The sequence below is a fragment of the Neomonachus schauinslandi genome, chromosome 11 (genome assembly GCF_002201575.2).
Source record: "Neomonachus schauinslandi chromosome 11, ASM220157v2, whole genome shotgun sequence".
Taxonomy (NCBI): domain Eukaryota; kingdom Metazoa; phylum Chordata; class Mammalia; order Carnivora; family Phocidae; genus Neomonachus; species Neomonachus schauinslandi.
This window is the reverse complement of record NC_058413.1, coordinates 52,138,626-52,163,897: the sequence shown is the minus strand read 5'-3', so window position 1 is coordinate 52,163,897 and position 25,272 is coordinate 52,138,626. Positions and strand designations below refer to the sequence as shown.

The 25,272-nt window shown below is 39.2% G+C and overlaps 1 protein-coding gene and 1 pseudogene across 2 annotated transcripts in view; one reads left to right on the top strand and one right to left on the bottom strand.

The window, feature by feature from the left end:
* The window catches only part of RNF121 (ring finger protein 121), an 83,898-nt gene that overhangs the window by 24,050 nt on the left and 34,576 nt on the right, over positions 1–25,272 (bottom strand). The window lies entirely within an intron of this gene.
* LOC110593356 lies at positions 19,933–20,994 on the top strand (annotated as a pseudogene).

Below are 25,272 nucleotides of genomic sequence, written 5' to 3'. Positions count from 1 at the left end.
TATATTTATGGCATACCTCATGAGAGACTAGTCACATTTCAAGTGCTCAATAGCCATATGGTAATGGTGGCTCCCATATTGGACAGTGTACCTTAGAGCATCTTTTTAGCATTTAGTTGTCTCCTGTAGCTTCTAACAGACTGCTCTGTGGCAAGAAAAAGCCTTAGTGTTTTAGTGTTATTTTACATAGGAGAAAAAAAAAAGAGAGAAACACTGAGAGGAGAATGGTGAGCAGATCCCACTTTGCTTTAGAGCTTACGGTTCTGTGTGCTCACTGGTGCAGGCTAATGGTCAGTGAACAATGTAGTCTCACTACCCATTCTACTGTACAGGAATCCCCAACCAACTCTCCGAATGAAACATCCTAAAACAGTCTGGCCTTATATGAAAAGTGTGGGAGCACTGGGACGTATTAACAAATGGCTACCCAAATAACACTCCAGGTAACATTCTATGAGATAATGGGAGGAGACCAGGAAAGGACATCGTAACAAACCATATATTATTTAAGCTAGGGGATAAGAGGGGCGCCTGGGTGGCTCAGTTGGTTAAGTGTCCATCTCTTGATTTAGGCTCAGGTCATGGGGTCTCGGGGTTGTGAGATCAAGGCCCATGTTGGGCTCTGTGCTCAGTGGGGGAGTCTGCTTGGGATTCTCTCTCTCTCTCCCTCTGCCCCTTCCCCTGTGCATGCACTCTCTCAGTAAATAAATTTTTTAAAAATCTTAAAAAAAAATACTTTAGAGGTGCCTGGGTGGCTCAGTTGTTAAGTGTCTGCCTTCGGCTCAGGTCATGATCCCAGGGTCCTGGGATCGAGCCCCACATCGGGCTCCCTGCTTGGTGGGAAGCCTGCTTCTCCCTCTCCCACTCCCTCTGCTTGTGTTCCCTCTCTCGCTGTCTCTCTCTCTGTCAAATAAATAAAATCTTAAAAAAAAAAAAAAACTTTAAACTAGGGAATAAGACAACTGGAATCATGATATTCAAAGGGAGTAAATAAATGGTGGTGAGATGTGGAAAGAAGAGCTGCAGGGTCTTTAGCCTTCACATCATTTGCTTACAAAACAGCAGGACCAGAGACTACAGAAGAATTAAATTACAGAGTCTGGTTACATTTGTCTTCTCTGAGGAAAAAAAAAAAAAAAAAAAGGAATTCCTCCAAAAACCTGGCTATTGCAAAAAAACCAAAAAACCAAAAAAAAACAAAACAGAACAAAAACCAGCCTGTCCCCTACCAGCCTTTTTCCCACTCCTCACCAATCATCAATAGCATGTTCTAAGAAGGAATCTAGTGAAGATAATTTTCTCTACATGAGCTGTAGCTCTGCATACTTTGGGTGCAGAGAGAGGCAAAGGACCTGGATTCTATTCTGGGTTGAATAAAGGCATAATCAGGAGTAGAAATCAGTGTAAAAGGAATGAAAAAAGTCTTGCCTTGCTTTGTTAACTCTGAGGCTTAAAACTTTAAGTGTATAAAGCTACTCAACTCACATCATGAAAGAAAGAGAAAAAAGGAAAGAAAAGGAAGAAGGAAAGTAGGGAAAGAGGGAGCAATTTAGGGACAGGGTTAGGTTCTTTCAAACCAGATGGCTAAGTAGAAGACCAAAAGACCTAGATCCTAGTTCTGTGTGCTTCCAACTCACTGGGTCACCCTAAGGAGGTCCTTCCTCCTTGAGGGAAAGGTTTGACTTGATTTTTCAAGCCCCTTTAAAGTTCTAACATGCTAAGGTTCTATTAAGCAGCCTTGTATCTCAGATTTCCTGGGAGAGCGAAGGCAGTGTTCATTCACTGGTACATCGAGTATTTATTTTGCATTTAATGGAAAGAAGAATGCAGAAATAAACATGACCCCCTAGTTAGGACCCCTGTCCTCAAGGGGCTAACAGTCCAGCAGCAGGAGAAAAATAGAAATCAAACCCAAACTTTATTTTTTTTTTTAAAGATTTTATTTATTTGACAGAGAGAGCACAAGCAGAGGGAGAGAGAGAGAGAGGCAGGCTCCCTGCTGAGCAAGGAGCCCGATGTGGGACTTGATCCCAGGACCCTGGGATCATGACCCAGGCCAAAGGCAGCCGCTTAACCGACTGAGCCACCCAGGCGTCCCTCAAACCCAAACTTTAATGATTCTATTAATCTTTAGATGCTTTTAAAAAATTTTTTGTTTTAAAGTTGGTTTTTTTTTTTTTAAGGTAGGCTCCACACCCAGCATGGAGCCCAAGATGGGGCTTGACCTCAACAACCCTGAGATCAATACTGGACTCTTAGCTGAGATCAAGAGTTGGGACGCTTAACCAACTGAGCCACCCAGGAGCCCCTAGAGATTTTATTTTTAAGTAATTTCTATACCCAATATGGGGCTCAAACCCACAAACCAACTGAGCCAGACAGGCACCCCTCTTTAGATGTTTTTTAGAAGTTCAAATAGAAATCATTAAAGAATGAATAAATAAAGTAGAATGATATAGTGAAATGACTGGAAATTTTAGAATTAAAGAGATCTAGATATGAATCCCAATATAGCTATTTACTGTATTATCTTAGGTAAGTCATTTAACTCTGATAAACCTAAGTCTTCTGAACTGTAAAATGGGATTAACAGTATCTACTTTCAAAAGATTGTATAGAGGGGCGCCTGGGTGGCTCAGTTGGTTAAGCGTCTGCCTTCGGCTCAGGTCATGATCCCAGGGTCGTGGGATCCAGCCCCGCATCGGGCTCCCCGCGGGGAGCCTACTTCTCCCTCTCTCTCTGCCTGCCACTCTGCCTACTTGTGTTCCCTCTCTCTGTCAAATAAATAAATAAAATCTTAAAAAAAAAAAAAAAGATTGTATAGATAAAGTGAATTAATGCATGGAAAGCTCTTGGAACAATGCTAAAAACATAAGCATTTAATATAAATAATGTATTAAATATAATGTAAATATTCAATATACTAGCTCTTTTATATAAAAAAAACAAGCAGAGGGGTGCCTAGGTGGCTCAGTCGTTTAGTGTCTGCCTTCGGCCCACATCATGATCCCGGGGTCCTGGGATTGAGCCCCGCATCAGGCTCCCTGCTCAGCGGGAAGCCTGCTTCTCCCTCTCCCACTCCCACTGCTTGTGTTCCTGCTCTCACTATCTCTCTCTCTGTCAAATAAATAAAATCTTAAAAAAAAAAACAAGCAGAGTGCATAATTCATAGTAAGCATTCAGTAAATGAGAGCTCTCACTAGGTCTTCATGTGATCAAAATTGCATAAAGTCAAATGTAATAAGGGAGCAAAGACTACAATAAGGCAACCAAAAGAATCAACATATTGAAAGTGGTGGGGTTATAATGAAATAGAGACCAAAAAAAAAAAAAAAATACAAAAGATCAATGAAACCAAGAGCTGGTTGTTTGAAAAGATAAAGAAAATTGATAAACCTTTAGCCAGACACAAGAAGAGAAAAAGAGGACCCAAATAAAATTAGAAATGAAGAAAGAAGTAACAATCAACACCACAGAAATACAAAGAACTGTAAGAGACCACTACAAAAAATTATATACCAAAAAACTGGACAACCTAGAAGAAGTAGATAAATTCCTAGAAACATACAATCTTTCAAAACTCAATCTGGTAGAAACAGAAAATCTGAGCAGACAGATTACTAGTAATGAAATTGAATCAGTAATCAAAAACGTCCCAACAAACAAAAGTCCAGGACCAGAGGGCTTCACAGGTGAGTCCTACTATTTAAAGAGTTAATACCTATTCTCCACAAACTATTTGAAAAAGAAGAAAAGGAAAGCTTCCAAATACATTCTATGAGGCCAGCATTACCCTGATACAAAACCACACAAAGACCCTACAAAAAACAAAAAACCAACCAAACAAACAAAACACCTACAGGCCAATATCCGGCATACACATAGATGTAAAAACCCTCAACAAAATATTAGCAAACCACATTCAACAAACATTAAAAGGATAGTGCATCATGAGCTGGTGGGACTTATTCTGGGGTTACAAGGATGATTCAGTATTCACAAAGCATACTCCACATTAACAAAATGAAGGATAAAAATCATACTATTATCTCAATAAATTCAGAAAAAGCATGTGACAAAGCAATATCCATTCATGATACAAACTCAACAAAGTAGGGGTAGAGAAAATATACCTCAACATAATAAAGACCATATGTGAAAAACCCATAGTCAACATCATACTCAAAGGAGAAAAACCAAAAACTTTTCCTCCACCATCAGGAACAAGACAAGAATGTCCACTCTTGCCACTTTTATTCAACATAGTATTTGAAGTCCTAGCCACAGCAAGCAGGCAAGAAAAAGAAACAAAGCATCCAAGTTGGTAAGGAAGAACTTTATTACTATTTGCAGATGACATACCAGTATATAGAAAACCCTAAAGATTTCACCAAAAACCTATCAGAAGGAATATATGTACCCAGTAAAGTTTCAGGATACAAAATTAATGTACAGAAATCTGTTGCATTTCTATACACTAATAAAAAAGTAGCAGAAAGAGAACATAAGAAAAAATTCCATTTGCAATTGTACCAAAAAGAATAAAATACCTAGGAATAAACTTGAGGAGGTGAAAGACCCATACTCTGAAAACTGTAAGACACTGATGAAAGAAACTGCAGATGACACAAAAGGAAAGATATGCCATCCTCATGGATTGGAAGAATTAATATTATTAAAATGTCCATATCACCCAAAGCAATCTATAGATTCAATGTAATCCCTACCAAAACACCAACAGCATTTCTCACAAAACTACTAAAATTTGTATGGAACTGCCAAGACCCCAAAGAGTCAAAGCAATCTTGAGGAAGAAAAGCAAAGCTAGAGGCTTCATAATGCCAGGTTTCAAGATATACTACAAAGCTATAATAATCAAAACAGTATGGTACTGGAATAAAAACAGACATATAAATTATTCCAATTTTAGTATACGTGCTGCCAAAGTAAGCACAGTAGACACATAAATCAACAGAACATAACTAAGAGTTCAGAAATAAACCCATGTTTATATGGGCAATTAATCTACAACAAAGGAGGCAAGAATATAGAATGGAGTGAAGATTGTCTCTTCAATAACTGGCATTGGGAAAACTGGACAGCTACATGCAAAAGAATGAAACTGGACCACTTAAACTATACACAAAAATTAACTCAAAATGGATTAAAGACCTACATAAAACTCCTAAAAGAAAACACAGTAATTTCTTTGACATTGGCTATAGCAGCGTTTTTCTAGATATGTCTCCTCAGCCAAGGGAAACAAGCAAAACTAAACTATTTGGACTACACCAAAATAAAAGGCTTCTGTAGAGGGGCACCTGGTGGCTCAGTCAATTAAGTGTCCAACTGTTGGTGTCAGCTCAGGTCATGATCTCAGGGTCCTGGGATTGAGCCCCACATCGGGCTCTGCACTCAGCACAGAGTCTCTGCCGGAGATTCTCTCTCCGCCCCTCTCCCTCTGCTCCCCCCCCTTCTTGCTCTCTCTCTCTCTCAAATAAATAAATGAAATGAAATGAAAAAAAAAAGAGCTTCTGTAGAGCAATAAAACCATCAACAAAATAAAAAGGCAGCCTACTAAATGGGAGAAGATATTTGCAAATGATATATCCAATAAGGAGTTAATATTCATAAATACATAAAGCACTTCTACAACTCAACACCAAAAAACAAATAATCTGATTAAAAATGGGCAGAACAGAAAGACATGTATCATATGACCTCCCTGATATGAAGAATTCTTAATCTCAGGAAACAAACTGAGGGTTGCTGGAGTGGTGGGGGTGGGAGGGATGGGGTGACTGGGTGATAGACATTGGGGAGGGGTGTTATGGTGAGCGCTGTGAATTGTGTAAGACTGTTGAATCACAGACCTGTACCTCTGAAACAAATAATACATTATATGTTAAAAAAAAAAAAAAAGAAGAAGAAGAAGAAGATAGCAGGAGGGGAAGAATGAAGGGGGGGAAATCGGAGGGGGAGATGAACCATGAGAGACTATGGACTCTGAAAAACAAACTGAGGGTTCTAGAGGGGAGGGGAGTGGGGGGATGGGTTAGCCTGGTGATGGGTATTAAGGAGGGCACGTTCTGCATGGAGCACTGGGTGTTATAGGCAAACAATGAATCATGGAACACTACATCAAAAATTAATGATGTAGGGCGCCTGGGTGGCTCAGTTGGTTAAGTGACTGCCTTCGGCTCAGGTCATGATCCTGGAGTCCCGGGATCGAGTCCCACATTGGGCTCCCTGCTCGGCAGGGAGTCTGCTTCTCCCTCTGACCCTCTTCCCTCTCGTGCTCTCTGTCTCTCATTCTCTCTCTCTCAAATAAAATAAATAAAATCTTGAAAAAAAAAATTAATGATGTAATGTATGATGATTAACATAATAATTTAAAAAATGGGCAGAAGACATGAACAGACATTTTTCCAAAGAAGACATACATGAAAAGGTGCTCAACGTCACTAATCATAAATGCAAGTCAAAACCACAATGAGATATCATCACATGCCTGTCAGAATGGCTATAGTCAAAGACACGAGAAATGAGAAGTGTTGGCAAGGGTATAACGAAAAAGGAACCTTTGTGCACTGTTGGTGGAATGTAAATTGGTACAGCCACTGTGGAAAACAGTATGGAGGTTCCTCAAAAAATTAAAAATAGAACTGCCAGTAATTCCACTATTAGGTATTTACCCAAAGAAAACCAAAACACTAATTTGAAAAGACATATGTACTCCCACGTTTACTGCAGCGTTATTTATAGTTGCCAAGATACAGAAGTAACCCAAGTGTCCATTCGTAGATGAAGGGATAAAGATGTGGTTTATATATACAATGGAATATTACTCAGCCATAGAAAGAGGAGATCTTGCCATTTGTGACAATATGGATAGACCTAGAGGGTATTATGCTAAGGGAATTCAGACAAAGAAAGACAAATACCATATGATTTTACTTATATGTGGAATAAAAAAATGAAACAAAATACATGAACAAACAAAAAAAAGCAGAAACAGACCCATAAATAGAACCAACTGAAGGCTGCCAGGGGGAAGGAGACAGGGGGATGGGCAAATGGATGAAAGTGAGTAGGAGATACAGAACTCCAGTTACGGAATGAATAAGTCATGGGGATAAAAGGTACACCATAGGAATACAGTAAATTGTATTGTAATACTGTATGGTCATAGATGGATGCTATGCTCACACTTGTGGCAAGCATGGCATCACATATAGACTTGAGTCAATATGTTGTACACCTAAACTGATGTAAAACTGTGTGCCAACCATACTCCAATTTTTTAAAAAATCACCAAAACCTCCAGGGGGAAAAATGTGGTAGGGCTATAGCAATTTCTTTATAATGTTTAATTTGTCCTTTCCAGGAAAAATAAATTATCTAAAAACACAAACCAAGGACTTGAGGTCACTTTCAGGTACCCAGACACACTCCATTAGGTAGGCTTGAAAGCCAGATTCTGTTCAGGGCCTAGAAAGCAGGGCCTGACAAGGGGCAAAGCAGAGGGGCCAGTGAACAGAACAGCCTCCCATGTGAAAACTGGTAAGTTACAATTTTGCCTGGTTAATTTCTTTATTTCTAATGCAGTATTTATTAGCATTCTGCTTAATAAGTAAATTGAAGCTTCCTCATTAAGGAAGGCATTTTAGTGGCAAGCTTGGCAATATGTAAATTGCTGAAAGTTACCCAAGATTTTCAGAATGCTGTCAGGGACTCTGGTGCCATCTGCTGGCAACACTTCACGCAGACAAATTAAGTTCAATAACTTGCTCAAGTGCTTGTGCCTGATGCTGGTACAAAGTAATGGGAAGCTTTGCCCCTAACTTCACTCCCAGGATTTAGGATGGTGAGACAAATACATGAATTGAACAGCCACTGAGTAGAAGCAGCAAAGCATCAAGTACTGACATGAGAGTTCAGAGGAAAGATGTAGCAGTGCGAGCAGAAACCATCAGCGAAGACTGCCTGGAAGAGACAACTCTGGCTGTTTCTGAGGGGGCTTGGATTTGGCCAGCTGAAGGGGGAAACTGAAAGCCATTCACCTTTCTTTCCCTGATTTTACAAATACAAAACTAAAGTGAAGACTAGCCTGAAACCTGTTCATTGATTCATTGCAAACATTTACTGAGGGACAATCCCAGCTTCTGTGATCTGGAAAGTTAAGAATAGCTACATCCCACCTATCTCTCCACAAGACTATACAGTTGAAATGATGATGTTAGGCGCTAACAATAAGACTAGACCATATTTAAATGGACTTTCAGATTTTTTTTTCACCTCAGAAACTAGAATTCATGAAAAACCAGAAAACAGCTCCCATATCACATCCTCCCCTGGGCACCAGGTGCCCTGCTGGTCTGCCATGCTTGGCACTTTTGTCTTTCAGGATTCTCATCACTTCTGTATTGCTCTATGTTGTGTGGGTAGTGATCACCCACCATCTTGGCTGAAAAGGAATATAAAGGATGAACTGAAAACTGCAAGTCCAGCTAGTAGAGCAAAGTAAGAGACTCGCAGCTAACAGAACAATCAGCTTGGGGAAAAATGCTGATAAATGGACAGAGGTCAACTGGAGGAAGGTGCCTAGGATATGCTTCACAGCTCTGGTCAATATTTTCATGAATAATTTGGATGAAAATACAGAAGATCTGCTTACCAAACTGTGGACAGCAAAAAGTTTAGTAGGAGCTGGGAGAGAACAAGACAGTGAGCATGGAAGACAAAAGAAGCAAGATCCAAAATGAATAAAGCTTGTTTCTGCAGTTCTTCTAGCTCTAACATTCTATGAGCCAGTAAGCTGAAATGAAGAACGAAAACTATATGATGAAACCCAACCAACTACCCAAGTATAGGATGGAAAAATGAGTGGCTTAATAGCAGTTCATGTGAAACAGATCTAGGGGTCTCAGCTGACCACAAATTGCCAGGGAATATATGCCAGCAGGGACACTGACAAAAAAGCCAAGGCACCCTTATGCTGCTTAACTAGGAATATGCCCAGAATGAAGGAGGCAGCAGCTCTCCTGTTCTCTGCTCTGTCAAAGCATTCTTAGGGCCCTACAATTAAGTCTTGGGACCACACTGTACAAAGAACATTGACAAACATGGCCATAAGGGAGCAGCCAGGATTACAAAGGGTCTAGAAACCAAATTACATAATGAACAGCAGAAGGCACTAGGACAATAGACCTGGAGAACTACAGGGAGGCATAGCTGTTACCTTCAGTTATCTGAAGATTGTCCAGAGGCCCAGTAAGGAGATAAATGCAGTGTAGTTCTTGTGAACAAGTATGACCCCACACATTGCTAGAATACCCTATAGGGCAGAAACTTGGTTTTCAATTCCCTCCTACCATGCCCCTGCAAACAGTCACCTTACCACATGAGGCAGACCATTCCATTGCTAATAGATGTGCTAGATAGTTCTTCCCTGATGCCTACCTGAAAAATCTGCCTTCGTGTACTTTCTGCCTCTGGATCCAACTCTTGTCCTTCAGAGAGGCACACAGTACATTTACTTCCCGTTTCTTATGACTACTCTTCTAATACCTAAAATTTTGTCTTTTTCCCCAAGTCTTCTCTCCAGGCAAGAGTCAGTCAAGAAATAATTTAACAAACATTTACTGATCCCCTACCAGGCACCATACTAAGGACTGCAGAATCCAGAGATAAAAAACTAAACCTTCTCAAGAACTTAAGACTACCAAGGAGAAAAAAAACAATTATAATGCAGTATGATAAATGCTATAATGGAGTAAGCCCTGGTGGCCCAGAAAGTGGAGGAGAGGCTTTCACTCAACATGGGGGAACCAAGGCTTCCTGAACAAAGCAACCTTTGACCTCTGTCCTGATGGCCTAGTAGGTGAAAGTAAAGGCATCACGATGAGTGAGTGTTCAAGATGAGGGAACATGGTATGTCTGAAAAAGTACAAATAAGGAGGGAGGTGTGAGAAATGAGCCTAAAGAGTAGGCAAGGCTCAGAGAAGGCTGATGTATGCATTACACATAGAGAAGTTTTTATTATACTCTGGGGAAGAAAGTTTTTCTTTCGAATAGAAAGTGGATTACCACCCTTTACCATCTTAGACCATATTCTCTAGTCACATCCCAGTAACCCTCTTAATGTGTTGGTCTAAGAAAAATCTATAGTACTTTAAAGATTTCTAGGTAGGAGATTTTGCCATTCATCCATCCCACAAGGGAACTGCAGTTCAGGGGACAGGAGTTTAAAAAGATACTGTTTTTGGTAACAGAAATGATGAAAGCTTCTCCCTGGAGATCTTTAAAAATAGGATAGATACTTTTCCAGGCATAAACTTACTCCTTCCCCTAACATCCCGGTGGGAGCTAAGGAGTGAGTAATACTAGACTGAACAGATGATGAAAACTGAGCGACAGAGAAGCCAAAAAGCAAGCTGGGCCTGGGCTAGTTTCTAATCCAGATCTTCTGTCTCCCAAGTCCTGCCTCCTTGGCACCCATTCACTTTTGAGTTTCTGATAAAACCCTGGAAAGTCTGAGAAGGCAATATGATGGACCTAGGCAAAAGTCACTAAAGAAGGAAAAATCAGGGTGGGAGGATGGGTTAGCCTGGTGATGGGTATTGAGGAGGGCACATTCTGCATGGAGCACTGGGTGTTATGCACAAACAATGAATCATGGAACACTACATCTAAAACTAATGATGTAATGTATGGGGATTAACATAAGAATAAAAAATTAAAAAAAAAAAAAAAAAGAAGGAAAAATCAGGGGAGTTAAAAACAGAAATGACCATGGCAGAAACTGACAATTTCCTGGAGCTTTTGAGAAACCTCAAAAAATGGTTGAGTGCTCATATGAGAAGAGTACTTAACCAAGAACCAGATTTTGGTTTTATGTCCAACTCCCCAATTTAATGGTCATGTGCTCCCACCAAATCTCTTCAGGATTCTGCACTTTGGTTTACTAATCTGAAAAATGGAGGTATATCCCTATCCTTACTACCGAATAAAGCCATTGTGGGGTTCCGATGAGATACCAGACGAGAAAAGTATTTTTTTTAAATATCAACAAATTGCAACTATAAGCAGCTTAAGGTGGTAATACTACTGTTGCTATGACTGAAAAGAACAGTACCCTGAAATTTAAATACAGAAAACAGTAGGACCTTTTGCTCCTAAATAGCAGTTAATTTAGACGCAGTTCTTTTAACGTTTAGGATGGACTTGACCTCCTAAGTTACAAAAAGATGTTTGATACTTTTCATAGTGAAACCAGTGGATTGGCATACTTGCTCATAATCAGCCTAATGGCTGGCAGCATCCACGCTGCTCTCTGGCAGTGCTTCTCATAGGGGGTGAATTTCCTCCCCAGGGGACATGTGATGAAGTTTGGAGACATTTTTGGTTGTGATGATCAGGAGAGGTGATGCTAGTGGCATCTAGTAAGTAGAAGCCAGGCATGCTGCTAAACATCCTACACATGACAATCCCCCACAAAAATAATCATCGGGCCCAAAATGTGAATAGTCTCCCTACTGAGAGACCTGGTCTAGGAGAATAGAACTAGTGTTTTTCCACTCAGGGTCATGTGTGCCAACTGAAAGTCTGGGTTGCCAACTAGCACTAGGGAAAAACAGAAAATTTCATTCAGTTTGAGAGAAACAGAGCCTTATCAATTAATTCCATCATTTCTCAGCATGCCCATAAGAAGCATTTTTTTTAAAGCTCTGGTAGCTAATCTCAAACAGTTCATGTTTCTACTATTTGACAATAATCCCAGTGTCTCTCCTTTACACAACATTCTCTGGGGAGCCATTTTGCTTTGATTCTTTTTTAGTCCCATTCTTCACCCCATAGACATTTAATGTGTTTAACATGTATATTTTTGTTTGTATCTGTTCTTACAAACTATTTTTTGTGCATGTGTTTTGATTTATTAGTTGGCACTGTGTCTTTCTCTTTGTTACTTTTTCCACTCAGTACTCTGCTTTTAAGATCCACATGTAGTTACAGGTAAACCTAATGTGTTGCTTTTAACTGCAATGCAGAGTCATGATATGCATCCACCACATTTTACTTATTTATTCAGATACAAATACCCAGACTGCCTCCAACTCTTCAATTAACTGCCATAATTAACATTTATTTTTTTATTTTTTGGTTAAAGATTTTATTTATTTATTTATTTGACAGAGAGAGACACAGCGAGAGAGGGAACACAAGCAGGGGGAGTGGGAGAGAGAGAAGCAGGCTTCCTGTGGAGCAGGGAGCCCGATGCAGGGCTCGATCCCGGGACCCCGGATCATGACCTGAGCCGAAGGCAGGCGCTTAACGACTGAGCCACCCAGGCGCCCATAATTAACATTTAAATCAATACCTTCTCACATGCCCCTTTAGGATATGTCACAAGATATGTATATATTCCATCTGACTGAATAGTGCCATGCTGCTCTCCCCATAATACCTGCCCCATCTTCATATCTACAAAGAATACACAAAAGTTCCTAAAGCCTCTGATCCCTGCCAGCAGTTGGACATATCCAGCTTGTTAGTCTAGAATATCAATTATCATCAGTTTTAATCATTACTAAACTCCTATTCTGCTATCAGTTAACTTTGCCTATGGTCCCCTTTACAGAACAAATCCCCTTAATCTTTTTTTAAAAGTATTTATTTATTTATTTAAAGAGGGCACAGGGGGGTGTGAAGGGCAGGTAGAGACAGGGAGAGAGAGAATCCCAAGTAGACTCCACACCCAGCATGGAGTCTGACGTGGGGGCTCAATCCCACAACCCCGAGATCATGAACCAAGCCAAACTCAAGAGTCAGACACTTAACCGACTGAGCCACCCAGGTCCCCCCCTTAATCTTAATAATCAAATTTATCATATTTTTATGTTATTTATCTACATAATTTTTATTAACTTCATAGTTTTGCCTTTCATAATTAGATCTTTAATTTATCCTTAGTCCACTTTGTATGCAGTGTGATACAGGTATCTAGTTTTAATATTTCTCCGTATGGTGAGTCAGTTTTCTCAATACAATCTACTTAACAATAAATATTTTCTTCACTGATTGGTGGTTACACTTTTATTATGGTTTTTTTAAGATTTATTTATTTATTTGAGAGAGAGAATGAGTGGGAGGGGCAAAGGGGGAGAGAATCTCAAGTAGACTCCAAGCAGAGCACGGAGCCTGACACAGGGCTCACTCTCACAACCCTGAGATCATGACCTGAGATCATGACCTGAGCCGAAACTAAGAGTCAAATGCTTACCTGACTGAGCCATCCAGGCTCCCCTATGCTTTTATTGTATATTAAGTTCCCCATTATACAGGGATCTCTCTCTGAGATCTTTACTTTGTTCTACTGGTCTATTTGTCTATTCTTATGATATGTCTTACTATTTGAAAAGGCAAGTCTGTGTCTTAGGAATTGCTTTCTTGCTTTTATTTTTGAAGCTCAAGTAGAGGGGGGAAAATGAGTTAATCAGAATCTCTAATGAATATTCCCATCATTAGTCATGCATGGACTACTTTTAATTTTTAAAAATTACTTTTAATTGTGGTAAAAACTCATAAAATTAACCATCTTAATCATTTTTAAATATATGGTTCAGTAGTGCTAAGTAATATTCCCACTGCTTTCTAACAGATCTCCAGAACTTTTTCATCTTACAAGACACTTCTATGCCCATTAAATAACAACTCCCTACTCTCCCCCTCTGCCCCATCTTCTGATAACCACTATTCTCCTTTCTGTCTCTGTGATTCTGACTACTCTAGGTACCTCATATAAGTGGAAGACAAATATAAGCATTTGTCATTTTGTGACTGGCTTACTTTACTAAGCATAATGTCCTGAAGGATCACCATGTTGAAGCATATGACAAAATTTCCTTCAAGTTATTTTTAATAATATAACTACTGAACCCACCACCCAACATAAAAACTGGAACATCTAAAACTACTTATATCTATGTGCTCTTCTCTAGCCTATCCTCCAGTCTTCCATCCAACATCACCCTTATCCTGCATCTTGATTTTATCATTCCCTTGCTTCATAAAATACGGTTGTATTATGCATATACATATTTTTAAAACATGTTCTTTAGTTTTCATTGTTTTTAGCTTTCTATGAAAGGTATCAAGTTATGAGCAGCCTTCTGAATCTTTTTTCACTCAATATTAAATTGCTAAGATTCATCCTTACCATTACTTGTAACTACAGTTAATTATTTTTCGTGTTGTTTTATATATTTCATGCTATATGCATGGTTTTATAAGTTACATAATATTCCACTGGTGAATACATCACAACTAACTTATCTAGTCACCCATATTTGGGTACTGAGTCATTTTTAAGTTTTTGCTTTTACAAATAATGCTGTTATGGAAATTCTGATACATCCTCCTAGGATGCATATGCAAAAATCCAAGATCAAAATGAAAAGGCAACCTACTGAATGGGAGAGGGTATTTGCAAATGATATATCTGATAAGGGGCTAATATCCAAGATATATAAAGAACCTATACAGCCCGACACCAAAAAATAATAATGAAAGAATCTGATTAAAAATGGGCAGAGGAGGGGCACCTGGGTGGCTCAGTGGGTTGAGCATCCCACTCTAGCTAGACCTAGAGGGTTTAAGCTTGGGTCATGATCTCGGGGTCCTGGGATTGAGCCCCGCTTCAGGCTCCCTGTGCTGTGGGGAGTCTGCTTCCCCTCTCCCCACTCTTTTTTTTTTTAAAGCAGTTTTTTTTGTTGTTTTGTTTTAAAGATTTTTATTTATTTATTTATTTGACAGAGAGAGAGACAGCGAGAGAGGGAACACAAACAGGGGGAGTAGAAGAGGGAGTAGCAGGGGGAGTGGAGAGGGAGAAGCAGGCTTCCCGCCGAGCAGGGAGCCCGATGCGGGGCTCGATCCCAGGACCCCGGGATCATGACCTGAGCCCAAGGCAGCAGCTTAACCGACTGAGCCACCCAGCGCCCCATCCTCTCTCCCCACTCTTGCACGGGTATGCAGGCTCTCTCTCTCTCTAAAATAAATAAATAAATCTTAAAAAAAAAAAAAAAAGATTAAAAAAACTGGGCAGAGGACCTGAATAGACATTTTTCCAAAGAAGACATACAGATGGCCAAGAAGTACATGAAAAGATGCTTAACATCACTGATCATCAGGGGAATGCAAATCAGAACTATAGTGAGACATGGCCTCACATAGAATGGCTAGTATCAAAAAGAAAAGAAATAACAAGTGTTGGTGAGGATGTGAAGAAAAGGGAAGGCTGGTATTCTGTAAATTATTAGTATAGCCACTGTGCAAAACATTGTGGAAGTTCCTCAAAAAATTTAAAATAGAAATATCATATGATCTAGTAATTCCACTATTGGTTACTTACCATCCTCCCCACCCCCCCGCAAAAAGAAACCAGTAATTTGAAAAGATATGTGCAATCTCTATGTTTAATGCAGCATTATTTACAATAGCTAAGATATAGAAGCAACCTAAGTGTCCAGTGATAGATGAATAAAGAAGATGTGGTATATATTATGCAGCCATAAATAACAATGAGATCTTGCCATTTGTGACAACATGGATGGACCTAGAGGGTATCATGCTAAGTGAAATATGTCAGACAGAGAAAGACAAATACCATATAACTTCATTTATATGTAGAATCTAAAAAAAACCCCACCAAAACAAATGAACAAAAAGAAACAGACTCATAAATACAGAGAATAAAGAGTTGCCGGGGGGAGAAGTGTATGGGGACGGGCAAAATAGGGGTAGGGGATTAAGAGGTACAAACTTTCAGTTATGAAATAAGTAAATCAGGAGACTGAAAATTACAGCATAAGGAATACAGTTAATAAGACTGTAATAATGGGGCGCCTGGGTGGCTCAGTTGGTTAAGCGACTGCCTTCGGCTCAGGTCATGATCCTGGAGTCCCGGGATCGAGTCCCGCATCGGGCTCCCTGCTCGGCAGGGGGTCTGCTTCTCCCTCTGACCCTCCCCCCTCTCATGTGCTCTCTCATTCTCTCTCTCAAAAAAATAAATAAAATCTTTAAAAAAAAAAAAGACTGTAATAATGTACAGTGACAGATAGTAAATACACTTATCATAGTGAGCACTGTAGAATGTATGGAATTGTTGAATCACTATGTTGAACACCTGAAAATAATATAACATTCTGTATCAACCATACTTCAATAAACACTTCAAGGAAATTGAAATAGCAAATACAAAAACTAATCAACAATACAAACAACTGGTAGAAGAAATCAATGACTAGTAAGCATGAAAATGTGCTCAACCTCACTAATAATTAAAAATCTTAAAAAAAAAAAAAGAAGGGAACAGAGAGGAACTATAAAAACAACCATAAAACGAGTAACAAAATGGAAATAAGTACATACCTATCAATAATTTTTTTTTAAAGATTTTATTTATTTATTTGACAGAGACACAGTGAGAGAGGGAACACAAGCAGAGGGCGTGGTGGGAGAGGGAGAAGCAGGCTTCCCACTGAGCAGGGAGCCCGATGTGGGGCTCGATCCCAGGACCCTGGGATCATGACCTGAGCCAAAGGCAGACATTTAACGACTAAGCCACCTAGGAGCCCCTACTTTGTTTTTTGTGTTTTTTTTAAGATTTTATTTATTTATTGGACAGAGAGATAGAGAGCACAAGTAGGCAGAGTGGCAGGCAGATGAAGAGGTAGAAGCAGGCTCTCTGCTGAGCAGGGAGCTGGACGTGGGGCTCGATACCAAGACCCCAGGATCACAACCTGAGCCAAAGGCAGCCACTCAACCAACTGAGCCACCCAGGCGCCCCTACTTTGTTTTTTTTTTATAAGGCATTTAAAAAAATTTTTTTATTTATTTTAAGTAATGTCTACACCCAACACGGGGCTCAAACTTATGACCCTGAGATCAAGAGTCGCACACTCCTCCTACTGAGCCAGCCAGACACCCCTATCAATAATTACTTTGAATGTAAATGGACTGAACACTCCAATCAAAAGACATAGGATGACAAAATGGATAAAAAAAACAAGACCATCTATATGCTGCTACAAGAGACGCATTTCAGACCTAAAGACACATACAGAATGAAAGTGAGGGGACGGAAAAGCATTTTTCATGCAAATGGAAGTGAAAAGAAAGCAAGGGTAGCAATACTTACATCAGTCAAAGTAGACTTTAAAACAAAGACTGTAACAAGAGATAAGGAAAGACACTAATAATCATAAAGGAGACAATCCAACAAGAAAATGTAACAATTGTAAGTAGTTATGCACCCGACTGGGAGCACCCAAATACATAAAGCAGCTAATAACACACTTAAAGGAAGTAACTGACAGTAATATAATAATAGTAAGGGAGTTTAACACCCCACTTAACATCAATGGATAGATCATCCAAATAGAAAATCAACAAGAAAACAGCAGTTTTGAATGACACACTGGACCAGATGGATCAAACAGATATATTCAGAACATGCCATCCTAAAACAACAGAATACACATTCTTTTCAAGTGCACATGGAACGTTCTCCAGAAGAAATCACATATGAGGCCACAAAACACATCTCAACAAATTCAAAATAAACTCACAATGGATTAAGGATCTAAATGTGAGACCTAAAACCATAAAAATCCTAAAAGAGAACACAAGCAATAACTTCTCTGACATCAGCCACAGAAACATTTTCTAGATATGTCTCCTGAGGTAAGAGAAACAAAAGCAAAAATAAACTACTGGGATTACATCAAAATAAAAAGCTTCTGCACAGCAAAAGAAACAATCAACAAAATTAAAAGACATCCTACTGAATGGGAGAAGATGTTTGCTAATGACATATCCAATAAAGGGTTAGTATCCAAAATATATAAAGAATTTATATAACTCAACACCAAAAAGAACCAATTAATCCAATTAGAAATGGGCAGAAGACATGAACAGGTATTTCTCCAAAGAAGACATACTGATGGCAACAGACACATGAAAAGATGCTCAACATCACTTATCATCAGGGAAATGCAAATCAAAACTATGATGAAATATGACTCCACACCTGTCAGAATGGCGAAAATCAAAACCACAAGAAACAACAAGTATTGGTGAGGATGTGGAGAAAAAGGAACCCTTGTGCACTGTTGGTAGGAAGGCAAACTGGTGTAGCTACTATGGAAAACAATATGGAAGTTCCTCAAAAAATTAAAAATAGAATTACTATATGATCCAGTAACTCCACTCCTGGGTACTTACCCAAAGAATACAAAAACACTAAATGGAAAGATATATGCACCCCTATGTTTACTGCAGTATTATTTACAATAGCCAAATTATGGAAGCAGCCCAAGTGCCAATCAACAGATGAATAAAGATGATGTGGTACACACACACACACACACACACAGGAATATTACTCAGCCATAAAAAAAGAATGGGATCCCGCCATTTGTAACAACATGGATGGATCTAGAGAGTATAATGCTAAATGAAATAAGTCAGGCTGAGGAAGACAAATACCGTATGATTTCCTTCATGTGTAATTTAAAAAACAAAACAAATGAGGGGCGCCTGGGTGGCTCAGTCGTTGGGTGTCTGCCTTCGGCTCAGGTCGTGATCCCAGGGTCCTGGGATCGAGCCCCACTTCGGGCTCCGTGCTCCATGGGGAAGCCTGCTTCTCCCCTCCTTCTCCCCCTGCTTGTGTTCCCTCTCTTGCTATGTCTCTCTCTGTCAAATAAATAAATAAAATCTTTAAAAAAACAAATGAACAAAGAAAAAAAGAGACAAACCAAAAACAGACTCTTAATTATAGAGAACAAACTGATGGTTACCAGAGGGGAGGTGGGTAGGGGGATGGGTGAAATAGGTGAAGGGAATTGATAGTACACTTATTGTGATGAGCCCTGAGTAACATATAGAATTGCTGAATCACTGTTTTACACCTGAAACTAATGTAACACTGTAACTACATTGAAATTAAAATAAAAAAATTAATAAAGAAAAAGTGTGGTACTGACATAAGCATAGTCATATAGTTCAATGGAATAGAACTGAAAGTACAAAAATAAATGCATACATCTACGGTCAACTGATTTTTTTACAAGAGTGACAAATCATTCAATGGAAAAAGAAGTCTCTTCGAAAATAGTGCTAAGACAACTGGATATCCACATGCAAAAAAATGAAGTTAGAACTTCACCTCACACCATTTACAAAAAGTAACACAAAATAGACCAAAGACCTATAAGTAAGAGCTAAAAATATAAAACCCTTCCAAGAACACATAGAGGTAAAGCTTAATAGTCTTGGATTTGGCAACAGATTCTTAGATATAACACTAAAAGCACAAGCAACAAAAGAAAAAATAGGTTTAAGGGTGCAAACTTGGAACAAGTAAAATAAACCATAGAGATCTAATGCTAAGTATAATGCATACAGACACCAATACTGTAGTCTAATCATCAGACTTGCTAAGAGACTAGACCTTAATTATTTCAACCACTAAAAAGGATAATTACGTGATGTGATAGAGGTGCTTAATGTTGTTATAATGGCAATCGTACTGCAAAAAATAAATATATCAGTTAACATGTTGTACACCTTAAATATACCCAATGTCAGGGGTGCCTGGTTGGCTCAGTCGGTTAAGCATCTGCCTTCGGCTCAGGTCATGATCCGGGACATGATCAGGTCCCGCATCGGGCTCCCTGCTCAGCGGGGAGCCTGCTTCTCCCTCTCCCTCTGCCATTCCCCCTGCTTGTGCTCTTTATCAAATGAATAAATAAAATCTCTAAAAAAAAATGTACTCAATGTTATATGTCAAATATATTCATTAAAAAAGAAAAAAGAGATAAACTGGACATCAAACTTAAAAATGTTTATGCATCCTCTTTCCCATCTTGCAAGATGGGGAGTAAAAAAGCTGAGAAGCTGGATACTAAGGAGAAGAAACCTGAAGCCAAGAAGGCTGATGCTGGTGGCAAGGTTAAGAAGGGTAACCTCATGGCTAAAATGCCAAATGGGAAGCCCCACCGCGGTCGAAACCCTCTCCTAGTCAGAGCAATTGGCAGCTATTCCTGATCAGCTATGTACTCCAGAAAGGCCATCTACAAGAGGAACTAGTCAACAGCTAAGAAAAGAAAGAGAAGGTTCTTGCTACCGTTACAAAATCAGTTGGTGGTGACAAGAATGGTAGTACCCGAGTGGTTAAACTTCACAAGATGCTGAGGTATTACTCTACTGAAGATGTGCCTCTCGAAAGCTGTTGAGCCACAGCAAAAAACCTTTTAGTCAGCATTGTAAGAAAACTGTGAGCTAGCATCACTCCTGGGACCATTTTGATCATCCTCACTGGGTGCCACAGAGGTAAGAGGGTGGTTCTCCTGAAGCCACTGAGCAGCGGCTTGTTACTTGTAACCAGACCTCTAGCCCTCAATCGAGTTCCTCTGCGTAGAACACACCAGAAATTTGTCATTGCCACCTACACCAAAATTGGTATCAGCAGTGTGAAAATCCCAAAACATCTTACTGATGCTTACTTCAAGCAGCAGCAGCTACATAAACCCAGACACCAGGAAGGTGAGATCTTCGACAGAGAAGGAGAAATATGAGATTACAGAGCAGTGCAACGTTGATCAGAAAGCTGTGGACTGGGCACCTGGGTGGCTCAGTCGTTAAGCGTCTGCCTTCAGCTCAGGTCATGGTCTCAGGGTCCTGGGATCGAGTCCCACGTCGGACTCCCTGCTCCGCAGGAAGCCTGCTTCTCCCTCTCCCACTCCCCCGTTTGTGTTCCCTCTCTCACTGTGTCTCTCTCTGTTAAATAAATAAATAAAATCTTTAAAAAAAAAAAAAAAAGCTGTGGACTCACAAATTCTGCCAAAAATTAAAGCTGTTCCTCAGCTTCAAGGCTACCTCTGCTCTGTGTTTTCTCTCACAAATGGAGTTTACCCTCACAAATTGGTGTTCTAAATTTCTTAAAAAGAACCTAATTAATAACTGATCCATTAAAATGTTTATGCACCAAAGGACACTATGGAGAAGATAAAAAGGCAACCCACAGAATGGGAGAAAATATTTATAAATCATATATCTAATAATGGTCTACTATCCAGACTATATAAAGAACTCTTACAACACACACACACAAAGAGAAAAAAGAAACAAACAAAAGGCAGTTAAAAAATAGGCAAAGAGATTTCTCCATGGAAGATATACATGTGGCCAATAAACACATTTTTTACATCACTTTTTTTTGTCAATAAACACATCAAAAGATCCTCAACATCATGAGTCATTAGGGAAATACAAATCAAACCACAATGAGATACTACTTCATGCCCACTAGGGTGACTATATGAAAAGAAAAGAAAAAAAGAAAGAGGAAGAGGGAGGGAGGGAAAGGAGAAGAGAAGAGAAGAGAAGGGAAGCGAAGCGAAGCAAAAGAACAAGTGTTGGTGAGAATGTGGAGAAACTGGAACCCAATGTACTGTGGGTTACAATGTTAAATGGTATAGCTGCTATGGAAAACTGTTCTCAAAAAGTTCTCAAAAAGTTAAACAGTTCTACTCCAGGGCATACCCAAGAACTGAATACAGGTGTTCAAATAAAAGCTTATAACGAATGTTCATAGCAGCACTATTCACAATAGCCCAAGGGTGGAAACAACCCAGACGTCCATCAACTGATGAAGGGATAAACAAAATGTGGCATATCCATACAACAGAGTATTATTCAGCCACAAAAAGGAATAAAGTACTGATACTGCAACACTGAAAACATCATGCTATGTGAAAGAAGCCAGACAAAGGCTACATATTATATAATTTCATTTATATGAATATCCAGAATAGGCAAATACGTAGAAACAGATTAGCGGTTGCCAGGGCCTGGTGGGAGGGGGAAATGAGGAGTGACTGCTTAATGGATATGGGGTTTCCTTTTGGGGTAATGAAAGTGTTCTAGAACTAAATAGTGGCAATGCCTGCACAACACCAGATGTGCTAAATGCCACTGAATTATATACTTTAAAATGGTTAGAATAATCAATTTTTTCAAGGTTTTTCTTTTTTAATTTTTTTAATTTTAAAGATTTTATTTATTTATTTGACAGAGACACAGCAAGAGAGGGAACACAAGCAGGGGGAGTGGGAGAGGGAGAAGCAGGCTTCCCGTGGAGCAGGGAGCCTGATGCAAGGCTCTATCCCAGGACCCTGAGATCATGACCTGAGCCAAAGGCAGAGGCTTAACGACTGAGCCATCCAAGCGTCCCATGGGTTTTTCTTTTTTTTTAAAGATTTATTTATTTGAGAGAGAGAAAGAGAGAGAGAGCACAAGCGGAAGGGGCAGAGGGAGAGGGAGAGAGAATCTAAAACAGACTCTGTGCTGAGCATGGAGCCCGACGTGGGGCTTGATCTCACAACCCCAAGATCATGACCTGAGCTGAAAGAGTTGGCTGCTTAACCAACTGTGCCTATCAGGCACCCCACAGAATATTGAATTTTTTTATGTGAAATTATTGTCAATAAAAATAAAATTCTATTCTTCTTCCACGTAGTATCTGAAAACTTTTATGTCTTGAACTTTTTCTCTTAGGAGTGGGAGCAACAATAGTCACTACCATTAGTTTTAAAGTTTACAAAACATTTTGCCATAGAATCTTATATAATCTTCACAACCCATGAGGTAGATATCACCCCATCTTAGAGATAAGAAAAACAGGCTCAAGATATAAAGTCATATAGCTAGGAAGTGAGACAGCTGACTGAGCAAATCAGATTGGGCTGGCTCCATTGTATTATACTGCCTACAAGGCAAACAGCTCCAACTTCTGATAAGCTTGAAAAAGGATAGGAGATATTACTGTGTACAAGCATCTTGGGCAATTTTTCTTCTTCCAAAGTTAGTGTTTTAATTAAAGCAGTAAAAATATTCATTGTACACAAGTTAATAAAAGTTTTTTCAAAACCAATCTAGATCATCATTGTACAACAGCAGCATAAAGCGGACATTACAGATTTCCTTTTCCAATTTTTGAAAGATAGGGGTTTAAGTTTCTCAGTGCAATATATTTTATAATGTTAGCATGTTCGCTCATCAGTGAAGTTCAGCATAATGTTTACAGGGCATGGCAGTAAAGCAATGGGATAATTGTGCATGTTCCTTATATAACTGGCTTCATTAAGTTACAGTCACATTTCCTATTAAGGATTAGCGAAGGAATGACATTAGCAGTGGTTTTCTAACACTGATGACTCCTATATATGTTCCTGAGAAGCAGAGGAGTCAGGGTTATCCAACCCTCTATCAATCAGAGGGGCCTCTTAATTATTTTCCATACTGAGTTTTTCCTGAAGATATTATTTGAAGAAAGGATTCCACAGTTTTTTTAAAAAGTACTTATTGAAAACCACTATAGTACATACATGAATCCTCACTTCCTATAGATACAGGTTTTTAAAAATCTTTGCAGATTAGCCAACATTATATAATTAAGATTATCTCTAAATACCAGCACAGAAATGCCAATGGGGCTCTCATTCTACACTTGGTTTATGGGTGGTCTTATTTTTCCAGGCTCAATTCAATCATCTTGGTAATCCCCATTCTATAGAGTACACATTATAATCACACACTGACAAACAAGTGACTTATCTCAGATAACAGGGCAAAGCATGACCAGGGTCCAGACGTGAAGCCCCATCTCAGATGGCTTAGCCTGTTGGATGGTCTCCAGTTCAAAAAGTCTTGGTGTCATGTGGTCCTTCAGTGCAATGTGACCTGAAGGTACAGATGTCTCTATTTGTGGTGCATGCCAACACTTGAGCTGGCTATAAGCCAGTAATATTCGGAACTTGTGTCTGCTCAAGGGCAAAGATTATCCTCTCTTCCTTCTATGCTCTAGGTTATCCCTTGTTCCCTTCATGGAAAACCTTTTCCAGGAGCAACATATGGTACAACAGAAATTATGAAATATGAAACAGAACACTTGGGTTCAAATCCTGGCTCTATCTATTAGTATTCCCTTCATGCCTCAACTCTCTGGGCCTCGGTTTGTTCACGGTACTTACCTCATGGGCTATTAGAAGGATTAAATGAGATAGTGCAGCAGTTCACATCATGTGGGCTACAGACCCCTAGGCATGTCTGACCATATCACCAGAGGTCTGAAAAAGCATATACTAGAGAAAAAGAACTATTCAGAGATTAAGATTAAAAACCCTGGAGTAAAACTGTCTGGGTTCAAATAATGGTTTTATCACTGGAGCAAATTACTTAGTCTTTTCTCTCTCAGTTCTCACTTGTAATTGGAGAAAACATTACCTTACTGAATTATTACAAGGATTAGCTGAGTCCACACTTGTGAAGTACTTACAACAGTGGCTGGCATAGTGAGAATTCAATAAATGTTAGCTATTGTTACTACTATATATGCACTTGTATATTCTATGCAAAGTATTATCACGTAGGTGTTTGCCAAGTTGATGTTAAAAAAGGGTTGTTACCCTTGTAAAGGTTAAAAACTTCTATGATAGCAGTCGTAAAAAAATCCAGTACACTGCACGCGTCATGTCCTAATCCAGAGTGGTTGAATCTATGATTTCAATCTTCTCAAACTTATTGAGACTTGTTTTGTGGCCTAACACATGTTCTCTCCTGGAGAACGGTCCATGTGCACTTGAGAAGAGAATGTATTCTGCTGTTGTTGGGTAGTGTGTGCCCTGTGTGTCTGTTAGGTCTAACTGGTTTATAATGCTATTCAAGTCCTCTATTAACTACTGATATTCTATCTGGTTGCTCTATTCGTTAGTGAAAGTCAGGTACTGAACTCTGCAACCTATGTAGAACTGTCTATCCCTCTTCAATTCTGTCAGTTTTTGCTTCACATATATTGGGGCTCCTTTGTTAGTTATGTTTATAATAGTATCTTCTTGTTGGTTTAAACCTTTTATCAATATATAATATCCTTTGTCTCTTGTAAATTTTTTTGATTTAAAGTCTATTGGTCTGATATTTAATAGCCACCCCAGCTCTCTTTTGATTATCATGTACATGGAATATCTTTCTCCATCCTTTTACTTTTATTCTCTGTGTCTTTGTATCTAAAGTGAGTCTCTCATGGTTTGTTTGGTTTTTTTAACCAATCTGCCAATCTCTCCTTTTAATAGAAGAATTTAACCCATTTAAAGTAATTACCAATAAGGAAACATTTACTTCTGCCATTCAGCTATATGTTTTCTGTATGTTTTA